Below are 6,000 nucleotides of genomic sequence, written 5' to 3' on the forward strand. Positions count from 1 at the left end.
TTAAGTACGTTTTTTAAAATAAAAAGTCATTACAAATTTTCCTACCAATCGTGAAAAAGTTGTGTTTCTAATTTTGTCGGACCTTTTAAGCCTCCTAATCATTAAAAACTATTTAAATTTGTCCTTGTTTTCTTTGAAATTCGGCAAAATGAAAAAGATTGCCTTAAAATCCTCAGATTCTCTGTTGAGAATTTTAAACATAGTTTAAAACGTATTGGAATTTTTAAAAATTATTTTTTCAATATAAAAAATTAAAGTAATTATTCGTAGAAACCTCAAAGAATTTTCTTCATTTTCTTGAAACCTTACAAAATTCTTTGACAATATCCTTACAAATTTTAACTATTTTCTAATCGTTACAAAATTCCTGAATATCTCTTAAACTTAGGCAAATTTGAATGGTCATTTTTTTAACCAAAATAAAGTTTTAAAAAATGTGCAACAAAATTGCGCAATAAATTGCCTGAACTTCCATTCTCTTGACACCCTGCGAAATTCAGTTTACTTAAAAACTCCTCCAAATAGCCAGTTAGCCACCGAAAACGAATCGTGAAGTCGGGGGTACTCGGGCTCGTGCTCGTGCATTTTCGGCTCTACAGAAGGCTGGCCTACGCAACATGTAGCAGAGCCGACTCACCGACACGCTACGTTTGAATGTGTCGCTCCCAGATGGGAGAGTGGTGGGGGCCGAAAAATCCCACGTTCTGGAGACACTGTTCTTCACCTTCGACCAAGCAGATGTGCTATGAAATATTTGAATAAGACTCCTTGGCGTTTACAACCTACAGCGTACTCCATAGTATTCGGAAAAGTTTTGTACCTATTGACGAAGAAAAGTTTTAATCACGAATTCGAAATAATTACAGGCAGAGGAAAAATGAACTTTATCGAGCCACAAGATGTGCCAAGGTCAAGGGTATGCAAATCTTTTAATTTGTTCGATCAGTTGGACGAAATTTCGACGTAGAATTTAGTTGGTTTAAAATTTTAAATCTCGCTGAAATGATTTGCCCCATAAGTTATATGTGTGTGCGGTGTGAAATGTTTGCGGAGTGTGAATTCGGAAGAATGTACCGGGAATTTCGAGTAAAACTTTCGCCGATGTCTTTTGAGTGAAGGAGCTCAATGTCTCGGGAATTAAATGGGTATTTTTTCCTAATCTAAAAAGTAAACACGTGGCCGACATTTTTGTTGTATTTCAGATTAAACGACTGTCGACGACAGGCTGTAAAATCGTGAGATTTGGGTTTTCTTTGAAGATTTGATTTTTTTTTCTTATTATTTTTCGCTGATTTTCGACCAAAAAATTCGGTATGCGTGCTAGAGGTAGAAAGAATTGAACGACGGACTTACATTTCTCTATCAGGCACACCAATCAGGCACACCGCCAATCGAAAGAACGCAAAATTTTACGTTCAGATATGTATTAAGATCATGTGACCCGATGACCCTAAATGTCATTCCAGGGTCGTATAAACTCAAACAAGGTCTAGACGGCTGATCAGCGAAAATATCAGCACGGAAGAAAAAATTCCGTAAACAGCTCCTGGACAAGAGGATGCACGGCATCTTGACATGTCAAGATGGTATCATTTCAACTAAAGCATGCCGTAGCTATATTTTGATTCAAGACATTCTCAATGACAGCTACAGAGCGTGTCATGCACATCGCAAGCGTCTAGGACACATATTATCTAGTTATCCAACTCATGCGGGAACGACTTAAATCAAAAAGCACACTGCGGCACTAAATGTGCTTTATTACATCTTTCTTACTCTTAAACTATTAGTATTAATACCGTCCTGCTAAACGCTCCTAGGAAAATAAAGTCAATGATCGAGAATGAGAAGTGCTGCATATACTGGAACTTTATATTCTCAACAATTATTACTGTTGCGAACTCAAAGCCTCACATAGTTCTCCACGAATTCCAGAAATGAACCATGTTTGTTATCGAGTTTTCCGCACCAGCTGACAAAAACATAATAACCAAGGAGAATGAAATATTCTGTTAAGCTAATCGTCCTCACAATAGTTGCTTTTGGAAGTACCAAGCCTTCACTGGTTAATAGACTGTAAAGAATCCCTGCGTGTCAAGAAGATGCAAAGACTCTTGCGGGTAAAATGCAGATGGCGGTCGCCATTGGTTTGCTCCGTGTCCTCAGGGTCCACGATTGTTTTGCCGGATTATGAGATGCTGTAAGCTCCGGAAGCTAAGATCATGGTTCGTTAAAGAAATCAATTTTAAGGCAACCGAATAATGTACGTCACCCACTCCTGTTCCTTTTGTCCCAGAAGGTAAGCAAGAGCAGGAAATTCACGCAAGGGACTTCGTATAACACTTGGACATAAAGATTTTACCTCTAGATACTTATCTACAACGATCAATATTTGTAGGATGTTATAGGACACAGTACCGACAGACCAGATTCAGTGATCCCTGAAGCGGAGCCTTTTGCAAGGCGCATAAATATCTAATAATTTCGATTTTTCAGGTGACATAACCTCTATTTGTCCTAACTACCAGATATAATTTCTATTATACCGAGTGTTCTCTTTTTTCCGAATTTGTATTTAACATAACTGTCGATTTTTCCGAATTTCCACATAACCTAATATTCATTTGCATGAATTTCCGTTTGTTACATTCTCATCCTAATGTGAAGGTATTGGTTTGATGTAAAATTTTACTTTGTCGGTTTTCATCAAATCTCCACGCTTTGAGACCCCTTAAGTCTGAAAAAATGATTTTTACGAAAGTCTGTATTCTGTAGGCACGATAACTTTCGAAAAACTGATCAGATTTGGCACACTGTTTTAAGGCCTAAAGAGAAAGAACGAGTTGGTGAACCAGCTTTTTTTGATGAAAATTCAAAAAGTGAGCGCATTTTCAAAATTTTTGAAACCACATTTTCTCAAGATTTAAAAATTCTATGTACGATATGCGAATTAGCTTATTAACTCTGAGAGAGAAACTTTCTTCAGACTCGTGAGTCACCCGACATTTCATATGTTATAGAATTTATTTATAACAATTATTAAATGAATTGTTCAATCATTCCTTGTATTCACACCAACTAGTGTTGGCCAACTGTATGTACTAAATGAAAAAAGAACTTTTTCCTTAAATTAAATAGACTGACTTTTAAAAAAACGAGTTCTTACGTCGACAAATGTCCGAATAATGCATTTTTTAATTAAATTTGTTTAACAAAAATATTAAATCAACTAACTAATTATGAATGCTACTGAAATTATCGTAGCCTTCATTTCAATTGCGAGAAAGGCAAATCCCTGCTCTTCCTGGCGCACTACGGCCGAACCACGGTCCAAGGCGGAAAGATTTAAATCATCAAATAATAAATCCAATCTTTTTGTGTCAAATCTTTTACCCATGAATCATAATATATCATTTATACCATCATAAGTGCTAGAAACATAAATATACGACCTTTTTTATTAAAGCTAGGATAGAATAATTATTTGTTTAATTTGATACATAATAGTAAATAATGCACAATATCAAAATTTGAATAAGTTTTCACTTAAAATGTTGATTAAGACTTCAAAGAATATTAACATTTTTGTGATATTTTATGGTTATTTTAAAATAAATTGTCATTTATGTTATTATTTAATGAAATCAGTGGAAAATTATAGAAAAATATTGGAGGCAAGATGTCAAAATTGCGTTTCGTCAAAACTCCATTATTTCTTAATACTTTAATTTATTTTTTAATTTAATTTTTATTTATTTTTTTTTACAGCTTAGACTATAGCCAAATTATTTTGAATGTGTAGAAATAATTCAATAATATAAAAAATTGTCTCGCTAATATGTCTTAACAGCACGGAAAAAGGACGTCTTGCCCACGTCGTAATGATATCGGAAAGATGTAGTTCATTTATTTGCCCTCTGAATTTTCATATTCAGTTAATTAAAACTCTTTATTGTTTTTTATTGTTTTTTTATTGTTCGTGTTCCCCGCTAAACCGGTCAAGATTCATGTATGCATACGTGATTTCCAGTTTTTGGTTTTTAAGGCAAGAGTGGTAATAATTATCTAAAGTAAACATTTTTTTATGATACTCAACTTACAAAATATAAAAGTTATTAGTTGAAAATTTCAAGGATTTTGCCAAGCAGATTTTGAGCATCAGATTACAAAGTATTACTAAAGATTCTAGAAGATTTCAATATATTCTAAAGATTTAAAAGTATTTAAAAGGATTTTTGAACGTTTTACAAAGAATTATCAACGTTTTATGAAGATTTTATGGATTTGAACGATTGAAAAGAGGCGTGTACATTAGGGTGATCCAAAATCATTCCTGTTGAAATTTTTTTTGGATTAGAGGGCATGCCACCCACCCCCCATTTCATGTGGTTGCTGGAAAAAAAATTCCCTCCAAGTTTTAGCCAAATCGGTTAATATTAAGACGTGCCGCAAAGGCCCTGAAAATCCGATAAGATTAACATGGGGAAATTTTGGTTTTCGGAACAATGAGATTCAGGTTTCTGGATTTAAACTTAGCATGTGGAAGATATTAAGAATTCTTTGAGGAGTCTCTAATAAATCATTTCCATTAAATTACTTAAAATTTTCAGCCCCCCCCCCCTCCTTCTGAAGCCCCAAAAATGCCCCAGAAAACTGAAATTGACATTTTTGCCAAAAATTTACATATAATTGCTCTGTTTTCCCCTTTTTTGCCCTAAATTATTTTTTGTGTCAAGTGGAATGTTTTTAAGTATTTTTCAACTAATTAACAATGGTTTAAACAATTTATTTTTGTTTAAATAATTTTTTCTTCTATCACTTATTAAAAGGTAGATTTTATATGTTTGATTGAACAATTGGACATTTTTAGGATTAATGATACTAGTACCTTATTTTGTAATAAATTCTTATTTGTTTAAACAAATTTTGTTCGTTTATACAATTTTCTTCGAAAATAAATTCTGGATAATTCTGTTTTTTCCAAATAATCTGGTAATTTTTTATTTTTGAGAGCAAAATGTTGTGTTTTAATTTCCAGTGACGTTAAAAAAATACAAAGATTTCTAATTCCTTTGAGAATACTAAGAGCTATTCTGCGGGATCAACATAAACAAAAAAAACCTACTTTGAGCTTTCATAGGACAAACGAGTATGTCTATAGGGGTCATTTTAAGAAAAAAATTATAAAAATAATTTCAGAACGACAAAATTGAATGTAATTTTTATAGAATGAAGTCCTACTAAAAAAAAAAATAAACTTTTCAAGACCAATGTAAAACATTTTATGAACAAAAAATTAGTTATATAAAGCATTTGCTTAACGTTTAAATATTTATCAGTAAGCGATATACTTGATTGGATTGAGACAAACATCAGATTTTTAAATCACAATTTCCAATAAAATATTACAATAATATTGAGTATATTTATGAAACAATACGATAATGGTTTAGACAAAAAATTTTGCTCTTTACAATGACAAATTACCACAATAATTGCAAAAAAACAGAAATTTAAAACATTTATTTTAGAAAAAAATTGTTTAAACAAACAAAATTTATTTAAATAAATGCTAAATGCTTGAAACAAATATCATTATTCCTAAAAATGATAAATTGTCCAATCAAACATAAAAAATCTACTTTTCAATAAGTAAAAAAAGCTATTGAAACAAAAATAAATTGTTTAAGCAATTGTTAATTAGTTCAAAAATACTTATATACATTCCACTTGACAAACAAAAATAATTTATGGCAAAAAAGGGAAAAACGGAGCAATTATGTGTAAATTTTTGGCAAAAATGTCAATTTCAGTTTTTTGGGGCTTTTTTGGGGCATTTTTGGGGCTCCACAAGGGGGGGGGGGCATCAAAATTTAAAGTAATTTCATGGAAATGATTGATCAGAGACTCCCCAACAAATTCTTAATATCTCCCGCAAGCTAAGTTTAAATCCAGAAACCTGAAACCCATTTCTCCGAAACCAAAATTTCCCCATGTTAA

Source organism: Belonocnema kinseyi, chromosome 1 (assembly GCF_010883055.1).
Source record: "Belonocnema kinseyi isolate 2016_QV_RU_SX_M_011 chromosome 1, B_treatae_v1, whole genome shotgun sequence".
Lineage (NCBI taxonomy): Eukaryota > Metazoa > Arthropoda > Insecta > Hymenoptera > Cynipidae > Belonocnema > Belonocnema kinseyi.